Here is an 18110-nt window from a genome sequence, read left to right as displayed (position 1 = left end):
CTGCTGCCCAATGTGACATAGCCCCCATAGTGACATGGCCACCACTGACCTGCTGCACACTGTGACATAGCCCCACAGTGACTTGGGCACCACTGACCTGCTGCCCACTGTGACATGGCCCCCATAGTGACATGGCCACCACTGACCTGCTGCCCACTGTGACATGGCCCCCATAGTGACATGGCCACCACTGACCCGCTGCCCACTGTGACATAGCCCCCACAGTTACATGGCAACCAGTGGCCTGTTGCTCACTGTGACATGGCCACCACTGACATGCTGCACACTGTGACATGACCTCAGAGTGACATGGCCACCACTGACCTGCTGCCCAATGTGACATAGCCCCCATAGTGACATGGCCACCACTGACCTGCTGCCCACTGTGACATGGCCACCATAGTGACACGGCCAGCACTGACCTGCTGCCCACTGTGACATAGCCCCCACAGTGACATGGCAACCAGTGGCCTGTTGCTCACTGTGACATGGCCATCACTGACCTGCTGCACACTGTGACATGGCCCCACAGTGACGTGGCCACTACTGACGTGCTGCCCACTGTGACATGGCCCCCATAGTGACATGGCCACCACTGACCTGCTGCCCACTGTGACATAGCCCTCACAGTGACATGGCAACCAGTGGCCTGTTGCTCACTGTGACATGGCCATCACTGACCTGCTGCACACTGTGACATGGCCCCACAGTGACGTGGCCACTACTGACCTGCTGCCCACTGTGACATGGCCCCCATAGTGACATGGCCACCACTGACCTGCTGCCCACTGTGACATGGACCCCATAGTGTCATGGCAACCACTGACCTGCTGCCCACTGTGACATAGCCGCCACAGTGACATGGCAAGCAGTGGCCTGTTGCTCACTGTGACATGGCCACCACTGACCTGCTGCACACTGTGACATGACCTCACAGTGAAATGGCCACCACTGACCTGCTGCCCAATGTGACATAGCCCCCATAGTGACATGGCCACCATTGACCTGCTGCCCACTGTGACATAGCCCCCACAGTGACATGGCAACCAGTGGCCTGTTGCTCACTGTCACATGGCCACCACTGACCCGCTGACCACTGTGACATAGCCCCACAGTGACTTGGGCACCACTGACCTGCTGCCCACTGTGACATGGCCCCCATAGTGACATGGCCAAAACTGACCTGCTGCCCACTGTGACATAGCCCCCACAGTGACATGGCAACCAGTGGCCTGTTTCTCACTGTGACATGGCCACCACTGTCCTGCTGCACACTGTGACATGACCTCACAGTGACATGGCCACCACTGACCTGCTGCCCACTGTGACATGGCCCCCATAGTGACATGGCCACCACTGACCTGCTGCCCACTGTGACATAGGCCCCACAGTGACATGGCAACCAGTGGCCTGTTGCTCACTGTGACATGGTCACCACTGTCCTGCTGCACACTGTGACATGACCTCACATTGACATGGCCACCACTGACCTGCTGCCCAATGTGACATAGCCCCCATAGTGACATGGCCATCACTGACCTGCTGCACACTGTGACATGGCCCCACAGTGACGTGGCCACTACTGACCCGCTGACCACTGTGACATGGCCCCCACAGTGACATGGCCACCATTGACCTGCTGCCCACTGTGACATGGCCCCCATAGTGACATGGCCACCACTGACCTGCTGCCCACTGTGACATGGCCCCACAGTGACATGGCAACCAGTGGCCTGTTGCTCACTGTGACATGGCCATCACTGACCTGCTGCACACTGTGACATGGCCCCACAGTGACGTGGCCAGTACTGACCTGCTGCCCACTGTGACATGGCCGCCATAGTGACATGGCCACCACTGACCTGCTGCCCAATGTGACATAGCCCCCATAGTGACATGGCCACCACTGACCTGCTGCCCACTGTGACATAGCCCCCACAGTGACATGGCAACCAGTGGCCTGTTGCTCACTGTGACATGGCCATCACTGACCTGCTGCACACTGTGACATGGCCCCACAGTGACGTGGCCACTACTGACCTGCTGCACACTTTGACATGAACTCACAGTGACATGGCCACCACTGACCTGCTGCACACTTTGACATGAACTCACAGTGACATGGCCACCACTGACCTGCTGCCCAATGTGACATAGCCCCCATAGTGACATGGCCACCACTGACCTGCTGCCCACTGTGACATGGCCACCATAGTGACACGGCCAGCACTGACCTGCTGCCCACTGTGACATGGCCCCACAGTGACGTGGCCACTACTGACCTGCTGCCCACTGTGACATGGCCCCCATAGTGACATGGCCACCACTGACCTGCTGCCCACTGTGACATAGCCCTCACAGTGACATGGCAACCAGTGGCCTGTTGCTCACTGTGACATGGCCATCACTGACCTGCTGCACACTGTGACATGGCCCCAGAGTGACGTGGCCACTACTGACCTGCTGCCCACTGTGACATGGCCCCCATAGTGACATGGCCACCACTGACCTGCTGCCCACTGTGACATAGCCCTCACAGTGACATGGCAACCAGTGGCCTGTTGCTCACTGTGACATGGCCATCACTGACCTGCTGCACACTGTGACATGGCCCCACAGTGACGTGGCCAGTACTGACCTGCTACCCACTGTGACATGGACCCCATAGTGACATGGCCACCACTGACCTGCTGCCCACTGTGACATAGCCCCCACAGTGACATGGCAACCAACGGCCTATTGCTCACTGTGACATGGCCACCACTGACCTGCTGCCCACTGTGACATGGCCACCATAGTGACACGGCCAGCACTGACCTGCTGCACACTGTGACATGGCCCCACAGTGACGTGGCCACTACTGACCTGCTGCCCACTGTGACATGGCCCCCATAGTGACATGGCCACCACTGACCTGCTGCCCACTGTGACATAGCCCTCACAGTGACATGGCAACCAATGGCCTGTTGCTCACTGTGACATGGCCATCACTGACCTGCTGCACACTGTGACATGGCCCCACAGTGACGTGGCCACTACTGACCTGCTACCCACTGTGACATGGACCCCATAGTGACATGGCCACCACTGACCTGCTGCCCACTGTGACATAGCCCCCACAGTGACATGGCAACCAGTGGCCTGTTGCTCACTGTGACATGGCCATCACTGACCTGCTGCACACTGTGACATGGCCCCACAGTGACGTGGCCACCACTGACCTGCTGCACACTTTGACATGAACTCACAGTGACATGGCCACCACTGACCTGCTGCCCAATGTGACATAGCCCCCATAGTGACATGGCCACCACTGACCTGCTGCCCACTGTGACATGGCCCCAACAGTGACATGGCCACTACTGACCCGCTGACCACTGTGACATAGCCCCACAGTGACATGGGCACCACTGACCTGCTGCCCACTGTGACATGGCCCCCATAGTGACATGGCCACCACTGACCTGCTACCCAATGTGACATAGCCCCCACAGTGACATGGCAACCAACGGCCTATTGCTCACTGTGACATGGCCATCACTGACCTGCTGCACACTGTGACATGACCTCAGAGTGACATGGCCACCACTGACCTGCTGCCCAATGTGACATAGCCCCCATAGTGACATGGCCACCACTGACCTGCTGCCCACTGTGACATGGCCACCATAGTGACACGGCCAGCACTGACCTGCTGCCCACTGTGACATGGCCCCACAGTGACGTGGCCACTACTGACCTGCTGCCCACTGTGACATGGCCCCCATAGTGACATGGCCACCACTGACCTGCTGCCCACTGTGACATAGCCCTCACAGTGACATGGCAACCAGTGGCCTGTTGCTCACTGTGACATGGCCATCACTGACCTGCTGCACACTGTGACATGGCCCCACAGTGACGTGGCCACTACTGACCTGCTACCCACTGTGACATGGACCCCATAGTGACATGGCCACCACTGACCTGCTGCCCACTGTGACATAGCCCTCACAGTGACATGGCAACCAGTGGCCTGTTGCTCACTGTGACATGGCCATCACTGACCTGCTGCACACTGTGACATGGCCCCACAGTGACGTGGCCACTACTGACCTGCTGCCCACTGTGACATGGCCCCCATAGTGACATGGCCACCACTGACCTGCTGCCCACTGTGACATAGCCCCCACAGTGACATGGCAACCAGTGGCCTGTTGCTCACTGTGACATGGCCACCACTGACATGCTGCACACTGTGACATGACCTCAGAGTGACATGGCCACCACTGACCTGCTGCCCACTGTGACATAGCCCCCACAGTGACATGGCAACCAGTGGCCTGTTGCTCACTGTGACATGGCCATCACTGACCTGCTGCACACTGTGACATGGCCCCACAGTGACGTGGCCACTACTGACCTGCTGCCCACTGTGACATAGCCCCCATAGTGACATGGCCACCACTGACCTGCTGCCCACTGTGACATGCCCCCATACTGACATGGCCACCACTGACCTGCTGCCCACTGTGACATAGCCCCCACAGTGACATGGCAACCAGTGGCCTGTTGCTCACTGTGACATGGCCACCACTGACATGCTGCACACTGTGACATGACCTCAGAGTGACATGGCCACCACTGACCTGCTGCCCAATGTGACATAGCCCCCATAGTGACATGGCCACCACTGACCTGCTGCCCACTGTGACATGGCCACCATAGTGACACGGCCAGCACTGACCTGCTGCCCACTGTGACATAGCCCCCACAGTGACATGGCAACCAGTGGCCTGTTGCTCACTGTGACATGGCCATCACTGACCTGCTGCACACTGTGACATGGCCCCACAGTGACGTGGCCACTACTGACCTGCTGCCCACTGTGACATGGCCCCCATAGTGACATGGCCACCACTGACCTGCTGCCCACTGTGACATAGCCCCCACAGTGACATGGCAACCAGTGGCCTGTTGCTCACTGTGACATGGCGATCACTGACCTGCTGCACACTGTGACATGGCCCCACAGTGACGTGGCCACTACTGACCTGCTGCCCACTGTGACATGGCCCCCATAGTGACATGGCCACCACTGACCTGCTGCCCACTGTGACATGGCCCCCATAGTGTCATGGCAACCACTGACCTGCTGCCCACTGTGACATGGCCCCCACAGTGACATGGCCACCACTGACCTGCTGCCCACTGTGACATGGACCCCATAGTGACATGGCCACCAGTGACCTGCTGCCCAATGTGACATAGCCTCCATAGTGACATGGCCACCACTGACCTGCTGCCCACTGTGACATGGACCCCATAGTGACATGGCCACCAGTGACCTGCTGCCCACTGTGACATAGCCCCCACAGTGACATGGCCACCACTGACCTGCTGCACACTGTGACATGACCTCACAGTGACATGGCCACCACTGACCTGCTGCCCAATGTGACATAGCCCCCATAGTGACATGGCCACCATTGACCTGCTGCCCACTGTGACATGGCCCCCATAGTGACATGGCCAGCACTGACCTGCTGCACACTGTGACATAGCCCCCACAGTGACATGGCAACCAGTGGCCTGTTGCTCACTGTGACATGGCCATCACTGACCTGCTGCACACTGTGACATGGCCCCACAGTGACGTGGCCACTACTGACATGCTGCTCACTGTGACATGGCCGCCATAGTGACATGGCCACCACTGACCTGCTGCCCACTGTGACATATCCCCCACAGTGACATGGCAACCAGTGGCCTGTTGCTCACTGTGACATGGCCATCACTGACCTGCTGCACACTGTGACATGGCCCCCATAGTGACATGGCCACCACTGACCTGCTGCCCACTGTGACATGGCCCCAACAGTGACATGGACACCACTGACCCGCTGACCACTGTGACATAGCCCCACAGTGACTTGGGCACCACTGACCTGCTGCCCACTGTGACATGGCCCCCATAGTGACATGGCCACCACTGACCTGCTGCCCACTGTGACATAGCCCCCACAGTGACATGGCAACCAGTGGCCTGTTGCTCACTGTGACATGGCCATCACTGACCTGCTGCACACTGTGACATAGCCCCACAGTGACGTGGCCACTACTGACCTGCTGCACACTGTGACATGGCCCCCATTGTGACATGGCCACAACTGACCTGCTGCCCACTGTGACATAGCCCCCACAGTGACATGGCAACCAGTGGCCTGTTGCTCACTGTGACATGGCCACCACTGACCTGCTGCACACTGTGACATGACCTCACAGTGACATGGCCACCACTGACCTGCTGCCCAATGTGACATAGCCGCCATAGTGACATGGCCACCACTGACCTGCTCCCCACTGTGACATGGCCACCATAGTGACATGGCCAGCACTGACCTGCTGCCCACTGTGACATAGCCCCCACAGTGACATGGCAACCAGTGGCCTGTTACTCACTGTGACATGGCCATCACTGACCTGCTGCACACTGTGACATGGCCCCACAGTGACGTGGCCACTACTGACCTGCTGCCCACTGTGACATGGCCCCCATAGTGACATGACCACCACTGACCTGCTGCCAACTGTGACATGGCCCCCATAGTGACATGGCCACCACTGACCTGCTGCCCACTGTGACATAGCCCCCACAGTGACATGGCAAAGAGTGGCCTGTTACTCACAGTGACATGGCCACCACTGACCTGCTGCCCAATGTGACATAGCCCCCATAGTGACATGGCCACCACTGACCTGCTGCGCACTGTAACATGGCTACCATAGTGACACGGCCAGCACTGACCTGCTGCCCACTGTGACATAGCCCCCACAGTGACATGGCAACCAGTGGCCCATTACTCACTGTGACATGGCCATCACTGAACTGCTGCACACTGTGACATGGCCCCACAGTGACGTGGCCACTACTGACCTGCTGCCCACTGTGACATGGCCCCCATAGTGACATTGCCACCACTGACCTGCTGCCCACTGTGACATGACCTCACAGTGACATGGCCACCACTGACCCGCTGACACCTGTGACATGGCCCCTACAGTGACATGGCCACCACTGACCAGCTTACCACTGTGACATGGCCCCCACAGTGACATGGCCACAACTGACCTGCTGCCCACTGTGACATGGCCCCCATAGTGACATGGCCACCACTGACCTGCTGCCCAATGTGACATAGCCTCCATAGTGACATGGCGACAACTGATCTGCTGCCCACTGTGACATGGCCCCCACAGTGACATGGCCACAACTGACCTGCTGCACACTGTGACATGGCCCCCATAGTGACATGGCCACCACTGACCTGATGCCCAATGTGACATAGCCCCCATAGTGACATGGCCACCAATGACCTGCTGCCCACTGTGACATGGCCACCATAGTGACATGGCCACAACTGATCTGCTGCCCACTGTGACATGGCCCCACAGTGACATGGCAATCAGTGGCGTGTTGCTCCCTGTGACATGGCCATCACTGACCTGCTGCACACTGTGACATGGCCCCACAGTGACGTGGCCACTACTGACATGCTGCCCACTGTGACATGGCCCCCATAGTGACATGGCCACCACTGACCTGCTGCACACTGTGACATGCCCCCATAGTGACATGGCCACCATTGACCTGCTGCACACTGTGACATGGCCCCACAGTGACGTGGCCACTACTGACCTGCTGCCCACTGTGACATGGCCCCCATAGTGACATGGCCACCACTGACCTGCTGCCCACTGTGACATAGCCCCCACAGTGACATGGCAACCAGTGGCCTGTTGCTCACTGTGAATGGCCATCACTGACCTGCTGCCCACTGTGACATGGCCCCAAGAGTGACATGGCCACTACTGACCCGCTGACCACTGTGACATAGCCCCACAGTGACTTGGGCACCACTGACCTGCTGCCCACTGTGACATGGCCCCCATAGTGACATGGCCACCACTGACCTGCTGCCCACTGTTACATAGGCCCCACAGTGACATGGCAACCAGTGGCCTGTTGCTCACTATGACATGGTCACCACTGTCCTGCTGCACACTGTGACATGACCTCACAGTGACATGGCCACCACTGACCTGCTGCCCAATGTGACATAGCCCCCATAGTGACATGGCCACCATTGAACTGCTGCCCACTGTGACATGGCCCCCATAGTGACATGGCCACCACTGACCTGCTGCCCACTGTGACATAGCCCCCACAGTGACATGGCAACCAGTGGCCTGTTGCTCACTGTGACATGGCCATCACTGACCTGCTGCACACTGTGACATGGCCCCACAGTGCCGTGGCCACTACTGACCTGCTGCACACTGTGACATGGCCCCCATAGTGACATGGCCACCACTGACCTGCTGCCCACTGTGACATGGCCCCCATAGTGACATGGCCAGCACTGACCTGCTGCCCACTGTGACATAGCCCCCACAGTGACATGGCAACCAGTGGCCTGTTGCTCACTGTGACGTGGCCACCACTGACCTGCTGCACACTCTGACATTACCTCACAGTGACATGGCCACCACTGACATGTTGCCCACTGTGACATGGCCCCCACAGTGACATGGCCGCTACTGACCTGCTGCCCACTGTGACATAGCCCCCATAGTGATATGGCAACCAGTGGCCTGTTGCTCACTGTGACATGGCCACCACTGACCTGCTGCACACTGTGACATGGCCGCCATAGTGACATGCCCACCACTGACCTGCTTCCCACTGTGACATAGCCCCCACAGTAAAATGGCAACCAGTGGCCTGTTGCTCACTGTGACATGGCCACCACCGACCTTCTGCACACTGTGACATGAACTCTCAGTAACATGGCCACCACTGACCTGCTGCCCAATGTGACATAGCCCCCATAGTGACATGGCCACCATTGACCTGCTGCCCACTGTGACATGGCCCCCATAGTGACATGGCCAAAACTGACCTGCTGCCCACTGTGACATAGCCCCCACAGTGACATGGCAACCAGTGGCCTGTTGCTCACTGTGACATGGCCATCACTGACCTGCTGCCCACTGTGACATGGCCCCACAGTAACGTGGCCACTACTGACCTGCTGCACACTGTGACATGGCCCCCATAGTGACATGGCCACCACTGACCTGCTGCCCACTGTGACATAGCCCCACAGTGACATGGCCATCACTGACCTGCTGCCCACTGTGACATGGCCCCCATAGTGACATGGCCACCACTGACATGCTGCCCACTGTGACATGGCCCCCACAGTGACATGGCCACCACTGACCTGCTGCCCACTGTGACATAGCCCCCACAGTGACATGGCAACCAGTGGCCTGTTGCTCACTGTGACATGGCCACCACTGTCCTGCTGCACACTGTGACATGACCTCACAGTGACATGGCCACCATTGAACTGCTGCCCACTGTGACATGGCCCCCATAGTGACATGGCCAGCACTGACCTGCTGCCCACTGTGACATAGCCCCCACAGTGACATGGCAACCAGTGGACTGTTGCTCACTGTGACATGGCCATCACTGACCTGCTGCACACTGTGACATGGCCCCACAGTGACGTGGCCACTACTGACCTGCTGCCCACTGTGACATGGCCCCCATAGTGACATGGCCACCACTGGCCTGCCGCCCACTGTGACATGGCCCCCATAGTGACATGGCCACCACTGACCTGCTGCCCACTGTGACATGGCCCCAACAGTGACATGGCCACTACTGACCCGCTGACCACTGTGACATAGCCCCACAGTGACTTGGGCACCACTGACTTGCTGCCCACTGTGACATAGCCCCCACAGTGACATGGCAATCAGTGGCGTGTTGCTCCCTGTGACATGGCCATCACTGACCTGCTGCACACTGTGACATGGCCCCACAGTGACGTGGCCACTACTGACATGCTGCCCACTGTGACATGGCCCCCATAGTGACATGGCCACCACTGACCTGCTGCACACTGTGACATGCCCCCATAGTGACATGGCCACCATTGACCTGCTGCCCACTGTGACATGGCCCCACAGTGACGTGGCCACTACTGACCTGCTGCCCACTGTGACATGGCCCCCATAGTGACATGGCCACCACTGACCTGCTGCCCACTGTGACATAGCCCCCACAGTGACATGGCAACCAGTGGCCTGTTGCTCACTGTGAATGGCCATCACTGACCTGCTGCCCACTGTGACATGGCCCCAAGAGTGACATGGCCACTACTGACCCGCTGACCACTGTGACATAGCCCCACAGTGACTTGGGCACCACTGACCTGCTGCCCACTGTGACATGGCCCCCATAGTGACATGGCCACCACTGACCTGCTGCCCACTGTGACATGGCCCCCATAGTGACATGGCCACCACTGACCTGCTGCCCACTGTGACATAGACACCACAGTGACATGGCAACCAGTGGCCTGTTGCTCACTGTGACATGGCCACCACTGACCTGCTGCACACTGTGACATGACCTCACAGTGACATGGCCACCTCTGACCTGCTGCACACTGTGACATGGCCCCCATAGTGACATGGCCAAATCTGACCTGCTGCCCACTGTGACATGGCCCCCATATGACATGGCCACCACTTTCCTGCTGCCCACTGTGACATAGCCCCCACAGTGACATGGCAACCAGTGGCCTGTTGCTCACTGTGACATGGCCATCACTGACCTGCTGCACAGTGTGACATGGCCCCAACAGTAACGTGGCCACTACTGACCTGCTGCCCACTGTGACATGGCCCCCATAGTGACATGGCCACCACTGACTTGCTGCCCACTGTGACATAGCCCCACAGTGACTTGGGCACCACTGATCTGCTGCCCACTGTGACATGGCCACCACTGACCTGCTGCCCACTGTGACATAGCCCCCACAGTGACATGGCAACCAGTGGCCTGTTGCTCACTGTGACATGGCGATCACTGACCTGCTGCACACTGTGACATGGCCCCACAGTGACGTGGCCACTACTGACCTGCTGCCCACTGTGACATGGCCCCCATAGTGACATGGCCACCACTGACAAGCTGCCCACTGTGACATGGCCCCCATAGTGACATGGCCACCACTGACCTGCTGCCCACTGTGAAATAGCCCCCACAGTGACATGGCAACCAGTGGCCTGTTGCTCACTGTGACATGGCCACCACTGTCCTGCTGCACACTGTGACATGACCTCACAGTGACATGGCCACCACTGACCTGCTGCCCAATGTGACATAGCCCCCATAGTGACATGGCCACCATTGAACTGCTGCACACTGTGACATGGCCCCCATAGTGACATGGCCAGCACTGACCTGCTGCCCACTGTGACATAGCCCCCACAGTGACATGGCAACCAGTGGCCTGTTGCTCACTGTGACATGGCCATCCCTGACCTGCTGCCCACTGTGACATGGCCCCACAGTGACGTGGCCACTACTGACCTGATGCCCACTGTGACATGGCCCCCATAGTGACATGGCCACCACTGACCTGCCGCCCACTGTGACATGGCCCCCATAGTGACATGGCCACCACTGACCTGCTGCCCACTGTGACATGGCCCCCATACTGACATGGCCAGCACTGACCTGCTGCCCACTGTAACATAGCCCCCACAGTGACATGGCAACCAGTGGCCTGTTGCTCACTGTGACATGGCCATCACTGACCTGCTGCAGACTGTGACATGGCCCCCATAGTGACATGGCCACCACTGACCTGCTGCCCACTGTGACATGGCCCCACAGTGACGTGGCCACTACTGACCTGCTGCCCACTGTGACATGGCCCCCATAGTGACATGGCCACCACTGACCTGCTGCCCACTGTGACATGGCCCCCATAGTGACATGGCCACCATTGACCTCCTGCCCACTGTGACATAGCCCCCACAGTGACATGGCAACCAGTGGCCTGTTGCTCACTGTGACATGGCCACCACTGTCCTGCTGCACACTGTGACATGACCTCACAGTGACATGGCCACCACTGACCTGCTGCCCACTGTGACATGGCCCCCATAGTGACATGGCCAGCACTGACCTGCTGCCCACTGTGACATAGCCCCCACAGTGACATGGCAACCAGTGGCCTGTTTCTCACTGTGATATGGCCATCCCTGACCTGCTGCAGACTGTGACATGGCCCCACAGTGACGTGGCCACTACTGACCTGCTGCCCACTGTGACATGGCCCCCATAGTGACATGGCCACCACTGACCTGCCGCCCACTGTGAGATGGCCCCCATAGTGACATGGCCACCACTGACCTGCTGCCCACTGTGACATAGCCCCCACAGTGACATGGCAACCACTGGCCTGTTGCTCACTGTGACATGGCCATCACTGAACTGCTGCACACTGTGACATGGCCCCACAGTGATGTGGCCACTACTGACCTGCTGCCCACTGTGACATGGCCCCAACAGTGACATGGCCACTACTGACCCGCTGACCACTGTGACATAGCCCCACAGTGACTTGGGCACCACTGACTTGCTGCCCACTGTGACATAGCCCCCACAGTGACATGGCAACCAGTGGCGTGTTGCTCCCTGTGACATGGCCATCACTGACCTGCTGCACACTGTGACATGGCCCCAACAGTAACGTGACCACCACTGACCTGCTGCCCACTGTGACATGGCCCCACAGTGACGTGGCCACTACTGACCTTCTGCCCACTGTGACATGGCCCCCATAGTGACATAGCCACCACTGACCTGCTGCCCACTGTGACATGGCCCCCGTAGCCACATGGCCACCATTGACCTGCTGCCCACTGTGACATAGCCCCCACAGTGACATGGCAACCAGTGGCCTGTTGCTCACTGTGACATGGCCACCACTGTCCTGCTGCACACTGTGACATGACCTTACAGTGACATGGCCACCACTGACCTACTGCCCACTGTGACATGGCCCCCGTAGTGACATGGCCACCATTGACCTGCTGCCCACTGTGACATGGCCCCCATAGTGACATGGCCACCACTGACCTGCTGCCCACTGTGACATAGACACCACAGTGACATGGCAACCAGTGGCCTGTTGCTCACTGTGACATGGCCACCACTGACCTGCTGCACACTGTGACATGACCTCACAGTGACATGGCCACCACTGACCTGCTGCCCAATGTGAAATAGCCCCCATAGTGACATGGCCACCACTGACTTGCTGCCCACTGTGACATGGCCCCCATAGTGACATGGCCACCACTGACTTGCTGCCCACTGTGACATAGCCCCACAGTGACTTGGGCACCACTGATCTGCTGCCCACTGTGACATGGCCCCCACAGTGACATGGCCACCACTGACCTGCTGCCCACTGTGACATAGCCCCCACAGTGACATGGCAACCAGTGGCCTGTTGCTCACTGTGACATGGCGATCACTGACCTGCTGCACACTGTGACATGGCCCCACAGTGACGTGGCCACTACTGACCTGCTGCCCACTGTGACATGGCCCCCATAGTGACATGGCCACCACTGACAAGCTGCACACTGTGACATGGCCCCCATAGTGACATGGCCACCACTGACCTGCTGCCCACTGTGACATAGCCCCCACAGTGACATGGCAACCAGTGGCCTGTTGCTCACTGTGACATGGCCATCATTGACATGCTGCCCACTGTGACATGGCCCCACAGTGACGTGGCCACTACTGACCTGATGCCCACTGTGACATGGCCCCCATAGTGACATGGCCACCACTGACCTGCCGCCCACTGTGACATGGCCCCCATAGTGACATGGCCACCACTGACCTGCTGCCCACTGTGACATGGCCCCCATACTGACATGGCCACCACTGACCTGCTGCCCACTGTGACATAGCCCCCACAGTGACATGGCAACCAGTGGCCTGTTGCTCACTGTGACATGGCCATCACTGACCTGCTGCACACTGTGACATGGCCCCACAGTGACGTGGCCACTACTGACCTGCTGCCCACTGTGACATGGCCCCCATAGTGACATGGCCACCACTGACCAGCTGCCCACTGTGACATGGCCCCCATAGTGACATGGCCACCACTGACCTGCTGCCCACTGTGACATGGCCCCCATAGTGACATGGCCACCATTGACCTGCTGCCCACTGTGACATAGCCCCCACAGTGACATGGCAACCAGTGGCCTGTTGCTCACTGTGACATGGCCACCACTGTCCTGCTGCACACTGTGACATGACCTCACAGTGACATGGCCACCACTGACCTGCTGCAGACTGTGACATGGCCCCACAGTGACGTGGCCACTACTGACCTGCTGCCCACTGTGACATGGCCCCCATAGTGACATGGCCACCACTGACCTGCCGCCCACTGTGACATGGCCCCCATAGTGACATGGCCACCACTGACCTGCTGCCCACTGTGACATAGCCCCCACAGTGACATGGCAACCAGTGGCCTGTTGCTCACTGTGACATGGCCACCACTGTCCTGCTGCACACTGTGACATGGCCCCACAGTGACATGGCCACCACTGACCTGCTGCCCAATGTGACATAGCCCCCATAGTGACATGGCCACCATTGAACTGCTGCACACTGTGACATGGCCCCCATAGTGACATGGCCAGCACTGACCTGCTGCCCACTGTGACATAGCCCCCACAGTGACATGGCAACCAGTGGCCTTTTGCTCACTGTGACATGGCCATCACTGACCTGCTGCCCACTGTGACATGGCCCCACAGTGACGTGGCCACTACTGACCTGCTGCCCACTGTGACATGGCCCCCATAGTGACATGGCCACCACTGACCTGCCGCCCACTGTGACATGGCCCCCATAGTGACATGGCCACCACTGACCTGCTGCCCACTGTGACATGGCCCCCATACTGACATGGCCAGCACTGACCTGCTGCCCACTGTGACATAGCCCCCACAGTGACATGGCAACCACTGGCCTGTTGCTCACTGTGACATGGCCATCACTGACCTGCTGCACACTGTGACATGGCCCCCATAGTGACATGGCCACCACTGACCTGCTCCCCACTGTGAAATAGCCCCACAGTGACATGGCCATCACTGACCTGCTGCCCACTGTGACATGGCCCCCATAGTGACATGGCCACCACTGACATGCTGCCCACTGTGACATGGCCCCCACAGTGACATGGCCACCACTGACCTGCTGCCCACTGTGACATAGCCCCCACAGTGACATGGCAACCAGTGGCCTGTTGCTCACTGTGATATGGCCACCACTGTCCTGCTGCACACTGTGACATGACCTCACAGTGACATGGCCACCATTGAACTGCTGCCCACTGTGACATGGCCCCCATAGTGACATGGCCAGCACTGACCTGCTGCCCACTGTGACATAGCCCCCACAGTGACATGGCAACCAGTGGCCTGTTGCTCACTGTGACATGGCCATCACTGACCTGCTGCACACTGTGACATGGCCCCACAGTGACGTGGCCACTACTGACCTGCTGCCCACTGTGACATGGCCCCCATAGTGACATGGCCACCACTGGCCTGCCGCCCACTGTGACATGGCCCCCATAGTGACATGGCCACCACTGACCTGCTGCCCAATGTGACATAGCCCCCACAGTGACATGGCAACCAGTGGCCTGTTGCTCACTGTGACATGGCCATCACTGACCTGCTGCACACTGTGACATGGCCCCACAGTGACGTGGCCACTACTGACCTGCTGCCCACTGTGACATGGCCCCAACAGTGACATGGCCACTACTGACCCGCTGACCACTGTGACATAGCCCCACAGTGACTTGGGCACCACTGACTTGCTGCCCACTGTGACATAGCCCCCACAGTGACATGGCAACCAGTGGCGTGTTGCTCCCTGTGACATGGCCATCACTGACCTGCTGCACACTGTGACATGGCCCCACAGTGACGTGGCCACTACTGACATGCTGCCCACTGTGACATGGCCCCCATAGTGACATGGCCACCACTGACCTGCTGCCCACTGTGACATGCCCCCATAGTGACATGGCCACCATTGACCTGCTGCCCACTGTGACATGGCCCCACAGTGACGTGGCCACTACTGACCTGCTGCCCACTGTGACATGGCCCCCATAGTGACATGGCCACCACTGACCTGCTGCCCACTGTGACATAGCCCCCACAGTGACATGGCAACCAGTGTCCTGTTGCTCACTGTGAATGGCCATCACTGACCTGCTGCCCACTGTGACATGGCCCCCATAGTGACATGGCCACCACTGACGTGCTGCCCACTGTGACATGGCCCCAAGAGTGACATGGCCACTACTGACCCGCTGACCACTGTGACATAGCCCCACAGTGACTTGGGCACCACTGACCTGCTGTCCACTGTGACATGGCCCCCATAGTGACATGGCCACCACTGACCTGCTGCCCACTGTGACATGGCCCCCATAGTGACATGGCCACCACTGACCTGCTGCCCACTGTGACATAGACACCACAGTGACATGGCAACCAGTGGCCTGTTGCTCACTGTGACATGGCCACCACTGACCTGCTGCACACTGTGACATGACCTCACAGTGACATGGCCACCTCTGACCTGCTGCCCAATGTGAAATAGCCCCCATAGTGACATGGCCACCACTGACCTGCTGCACACTGTGACATGGCCTCCATAGTGACATGGCCAAATCTGACCTGCTGCCCACTGTGACATGGCCCCCATATGACATGGCCACCACTTTCCTGCTGCCCACTGTGACATAGCCCCCACAGTGACATGGCAACCAGTGGCCTGTTGCTCACTGTGACATGGCCATCACTGACCTGCTGCACACTGTGACATGGCCCCAACAGTAACGTGGCCACTACTGACCTGCTGCCCACTGTGACATGGCCCCCATAGTGACATGGCCACCACTGACTTGCTGCCCACTGTGACATAGCCCCACAGTGACTTGGGCACCACTGATCTGCTGCCCACTGTGACATGGCCACCACTGACCTGCTGCCCACTGTGACATAGCCCCCACAGTGACATGGCAACCAGTGGCCTGTTGCTCACTGTGACATGGCGATCACTGACCTGCTGCACACTGTGACATGGCCCCACAGTGACGTGGCCACTACTGACCTGCTGCCCACTGTGACATGGCCCCCATAGTGACATGGCCACCACTGACAAGCTGCCCACTGTGACATGGCCCCCATAGTGACATGGCCACCATTGACCTGCTGCCCACTGTGAAATAGCCCCCACAGTGACATGGCAACCAGTGGCCTGTTGCTCACTGTGACATGGCCACCACTGTCCTGCTGCACACTGTGACATGACCTCACAGTGACATGGCCACCACTGACCTGCTGCCCAATGTGACATAGCCCCCATAGTGACATGGCCACCATTGAACTGCTGCACACTGTGACATGGCCCCCATAGTGACATGGCCAGCACTGACCTGCTGCCCACTGTGACATATCCCCCACAGTGACATGGCAACCAGTGGCCTGTTGCTCACTGTGACATGGCCATCCCTGACGTGCTGCCCACTGTGACATGGCCCCACAGTGACGTGGCCACTACTGACCTGATGCCCACTGTGACATGGCCCCCATAGTGACATGGCCACCACTGACCTGCCGCCCACTGTGACATGGCCCCCAGAGTGACATGGCCACCACTGACCTGCTGCCCACTGTGACATGGCCCCCACAGTGACATGGCCACCACTGACCTGCTGCCCACTGTGACATAGCCCCCACAGTGACATGGCAACCAGTGGCCTGTTGCTCACTGTGACATGGCCACCACTGTCCTGCTGCACACTGTGACATGACCTCACAGTGACATGGCCACCATTGAACTGCTGCCCACTGTGACATGGCCCCCATAGTGACATGGCCAGCACTGACCTGCTGCCCACTGTGACATAGCCCCCACAGTGACATGGCAACCAGTGGCCTGTTGCTCACTGTGACATGGCCATCCCTGACCTGCTGCCCACTGTGACATGGCCCCACAGTGACGTGGCCACTACTGACCTGATGCCCACTGTGACATGGCCCCCATAGTGACATGGCCACCACTGACCTGCCGCCCACTGTGACATGGCCCCCATAGTGACATGGCCACCACTGACCTGCTGCCCACTGTG

The sequence above is a fragment of the Strix uralensis genome, unplaced genomic scaffold (assembly GCF_047716275.1).
Source record: "Strix uralensis isolate ZFMK-TIS-50842 unplaced genomic scaffold, bStrUra1 scaffold_37, whole genome shotgun sequence".
In the NCBI taxonomy this organism is placed as follows: Eukaryota; Metazoa; Chordata; class Aves; order Strigiformes; family Strigidae; genus Strix; species Strix uralensis.
This window is presented reverse-complemented; position numbering follows the sequence as displayed.